A 5000-nucleotide genomic window follows, 5' to 3' on the forward strand; every position below is an offset into this window, starting at 1 on the left:
TCTCAACAAACTTTGAAATTTCTTGTTAATGCACTAACTCATATGTAATTTTTTTTTTTTTGGGGGGGGGGCAGGGTTGCTCAGGAACTTTGTCGTGATCACGTGGCTTCATCACCTAAATTTTCGAAAAGTGATTAACCGTCCCATTTTTTACACTTTTGATTACCAAATTCTTCAAGGGGAACAAAGTCATACGTTCCCTGTTCGATGGGTTTTCGTTCTCATACAAGACCTCCCACTTCTCTTCGGGAAGGGAGGAAATACAATCTTGAAGTCGTTTAGAGGGATGGCGAGGTGTTTTTTGTGGGTAGGGGGTGCTAGGGGGGGAAAGGGAGGAGGGGACTGGGGAACGAGAGGGTGAAATCATATCTTCATCACTCACTGCAAGAAATAAACACAAGAGATTAGATATTTTTTATAGTAATCGTAATGGTTCTGAAGACATTATTAGCCGTTTAGATTACATTTGATATTTTTGTCAGTATTGTCGCAACTGTTCATATGTATTAATACTTTTTGTCATATCATCATTTGTAAATTTCAGATGATATAAATTCAGCAATTCAAAGTGCTAATCCCCCCCCCCTCCAATTGTTTCTTATTTGTAAAATTGAAAAGAAACAACAGACTTAAGACGTCATGTCGCCAGGACTAATTTCTTGACTTGCTTCTTCCTACGCAGAATATGTTTTTTTCTCTCTCAAAGAAAAAGAAAATACGAGAAAAACCAAGCTAGAAAAACACCTTGAAATATGACGCTCTTATGTAATGTAATTAATCCTCAAGGAAATGAGTTATTTTCCCTGCAAGCAAAAAAAAAAAAAAAAAAAAAAAAGGACTGCGGGAAATACATTTACAAAATGAGACTGACAAGAAACAGTTTTACACAATTAAGGAAGTAAAATAGCACTATATATTTCTGTGACTCAAATTAATGTAGTGAGGGCATCGCAAATGCGTCGTTCATAATGTGCTATTTATAGTGAGCAAGCTATATTTTTATATTGTGTAAAATTCTAGAAGTTTTGGTACACTATGGCATCTCGTAGGTCTGTTAGTTATTTTCTGTTTTATATCAGGTGAAAGAGAAAAACAGAGTAAAAGAGAAAGAAGAGAAAGAGCTGGATTGTAAGATAATGAAAAGAACGAAAGTTATATAGATAGACAGAAAAATAGATATACAGAAACAATAGGAAGGGAGTGAGAGAGAGAGAGAGAGAGAGAGAGAGAGAGAGAGAGAGAGAGAGAGAGAGAGAGAGAGAGAGAGAGAGAGAGAGAGAGAGAGAGAGAGAGAGAGAGAGAAAGAGAAAGAGACAGAGAGGGAGGGAGAGATAGATAGATAGATAAATAGATAGATGGATAGAGAGAGAGAGAGAGAGAGAGAGAGAGAGAGAGAGAGAGAGAGAGAGAGAGAGAGAGAGAGAGAGAGAGAGAGAGAGAGAGAGAGAGTCATATAACAATAATTAATGTGTAAAAGTAGCTTTCACCTATTTTCTCCTCTGAATCAAAGGAAAACAGAAAGAAAAGGGCTGTTATGTATGTAGATATATATGTAAGTCGACTAGTGTCATACTGAAAAAACACGAGTTTTGCCTTGCAAAAAAAAAAAAAAAAAAAAAAAAAAAACCAACTCGGTTAATCATTTCTGTCGACATTTTTTTTTCAATAAACACTTTCTAGCGACATGATGTCATCAAGTTATCGTGCGTCAACGTTGGAAATATTACAATTGAACGTTCTGTCGATATTTCATTCACCGTTATCCTATGAATTAATATCGTAACAATGATGTCACTAGTGATATTGCCTTTTACATTAATATGATGTTTACATTTTGATAATGAATATGTCTCGTCAGATGTTTTCGTCATTATGCAAAAAAAAAGCGCTTTTTGCATTTCGATTGATGGTCGTTTAGTATGCATTCAAGTCAATAATGAAAACTGTTCTGCGTTCACCGTATCAACCACTGATAGTTTTTCTTCTTATTAAGTCATGACAGTTTCCTTAAATATATTACCTAGTAGTAGGTTTTTCAAAGCAAATTAAGGAATTTGAGTGATGATTTTGAAACGAAGATTGTGGTGATACGTCAAACAAACACGAACAAGTTCCTGAGTGGGAGAATTTTTGAAAACAAGACTCTAGACATCTAATTTTCTTAATTGTTCTTTTATTTTTCAAAGATCTCATCGACAGTAGAACATAGGTGGCTTGTCATATTTCACAGTAAAAAGTTTAATTAGTGATCAGTATAGTGATCTCAATCTATTATTTTTCAGCATTTATTTTTTCATATTCATTGTCAAGTAGAATAGTATATTATAAGTGTTTTCACATAACTTTGATGTATGTATACATATTATTTCTATAACTCTATGTGCTCACATTTCCATATGTATATCAGTCACTTTCGACCGTTTTCACCGTTTTTCACATTTTCTCATAATGTCTGGCTCATTCCTTTTCTATGCATGATGTTTTTTTGTTCCACTATTAAAGTCCTGTTTTGTCCCACTTTGAGTTGTCCTTTAAGCTTTATTTAACATTTCTGTGATATCATTGTATTTCAAATTGTTGTTGTTGTTGTTGATAGAGTACCATTGTTATTGTTGCTCCAATGAAGTCGACGATACGATGGATGTATCCTGATGTATCTTAATAAATTGGAAGCAAGTGAATGTATTAGCACGAATGACTAACATAGTAAATGTGTGCGTGTAAAACTAACATGACTATGCAACTTATCTCGTATGGTTAAGTGACATATTGATCAAACGGCAGTGAGTAACGAAAATACAAAAATGTTTGACACTAAATGTAGATACTAATACGTAACGTAAGAGTTTGGGAAGCATGTATATATTCCTGTTTGTAAACCACATAATAGCTAGTGTACAAGATTTCGATAAATGCATGTTCAAAACAGGTCAACACTTGCAAAAAGAAAAAAATAATTAATAGAAAATAAAAATGTCAAATATCCTTTTGTAGCCTTCGTATAGTTAGGTCTCAAAATCGATCGACAATTTTGTATTTTTCCTTCTGCTAATACACGACACACTACTTCCTGTATTCTTGTCATGTTGTAACTAGCCAAACAATTAACATTACATCGAAATATTACAATAAGATAGGATTAATATCCTTGAGGGCTATCTGTTAGCTGATAAAGATAGTATTCCTATCTATGAACTTCGGAATCTGACTTATGGGAGAGAGGGATATATATATATATATATATATATATATATATATATATATATATATATATATATATACATATATATATATATACACATATATATATACATATATATATATATATAAACGTACACACACACACACACACACACACACACACACACACACACACACACACACACACACACACACACACACACACACACAAACACACATACACACACACACACACACACACACACACACACACACACACACACACATATATATATATGTATATATATATATATATATATATATATATATATATATATACATATACATATATATATTTTTTTGGTCAAGTAAATTTTCAAATGATACGTTGTTAATAAAATGCTCAATAAAATGCCCAATAAAATCTTGATTAGTTATAAGAAATGAAATGCAGAAGATTGTGACGTCATGTCGTTGTTGCCTGGAACACTACGCATTATATGATTTATACGGTTCGTAATATTTTGATAAACTCATTATGCCTCATAGATGCTAATTCAGGAGTTAGCTATACTTTTAGATATTTAATATGAACATTTTAAATATTAATGGTCAGAAAATGTGTAATCGGGAAATTGGAAATTCAAAAATTGGCAAATTGGAAAATTAGCATTTGTGACGTCACACGCTCACTGCTGGGGTTCCTTGGGACCCACAGAGCGGATGTCGTGACGTCATGTCTCTTCTTCTGATTGGCTGGTCCTCAGTCGTGACGTCATATCTCTTCTTCTGATCTCTTCTTCTGATTGGCTGGTCCTCAGTCGTGACGTCATATCTCTTCTTCTGATTGGCTGGTCCTCAGTCGTGACGTCATATCTCTTCTTCTTCAGTAGACGGTTTCAAGCAAGATAACAAACAAGATGATCAAATATTTTATAAGTATATATATATATATATATATATATATATATATATGTATATATATATATATATGTTGAGACATTCTGACAGGTTGACGTAAGCGGAGCAGGAAACACAGGGTCTTAGTCTTGAGTTTATTCCTGACTAGTTTCGCAGGTATGCTTTTTCAAAGCATACCTGCGAAACTAGTCAGGAGTAAACTCAAGACTAAGACTCCTGTGTTTCCTACTCCGCTTACGTCATATGTATATATATATATACATATATATATTTATATATATACATATATATATATATATATTTATATATATATATATATATATATATATATATATATACATATAATAAAACCAAATGGAAAATAAAATGAAAGGTGACTGAACGTTTTCGTGTATTTAAGACATTTTCAAGGAAACGGTGACAATATATATACAAAAGAAGTACATAAGCGGGAATTAGGACAGGTCCATTGTGACCTTACACGCTCTGCACTGCCGGACATTTGAAGCGGTTACTGTCAACAATTTTGTTTTTTTATAAAGTTATCTAATTTATACATTCCCATAGTCATATTCATGTCGTTCTCAAATGAAGCTTTAATATAACATGATTCTATGATATTTCTCTTTTTAATCTCCTTAGTTAACACAATTTTCTTTGTGTTACCCTAATCAATGCAATGATTAAAATCCCTTAAATACAAAGACAACCCACTTGAAACTTGCCCTGTTCTGATGTTATACTTATGTTGGTTTATTCTCAATTTTAAATCCTTGCCTGTTTGTCCAATATAATTAAAGTTACAATTTTTGCAAGGGAAATTATAAAGACAGCCTTCACTACAAGCAGGTGAATTTTTAATCAACCGGCTCTTAACAGTATTGTTATTTTTGAAGACA

At 32.8% G+C, this 5000-nt stretch overlaps 1 protein-coding gene across 8 annotated transcripts in view; it reads left to right on the top strand.

Moving 5' to 3' along the window:
* LOC143026643 (progestin and adipoQ receptor family member 4) overlaps positions 1 to 5000 on the top strand; it is a 409086-nt gene that overhangs the window by 218804 nt on the left and 185282 nt on the right. The window lies entirely within an intron of this gene.

Source organism: Oratosquilla oratoria, chromosome 6 (assembly GCF_046742065.1).
Source record: "Oratosquilla oratoria isolate Oo_2021 chromosome 6, ASM4674206v1, whole genome shotgun sequence".
Taxonomy (NCBI): domain Eukaryota; kingdom Metazoa; phylum Arthropoda; class Malacostraca; order Stomatopoda; family Squillidae; genus Oratosquilla; species Oratosquilla oratoria.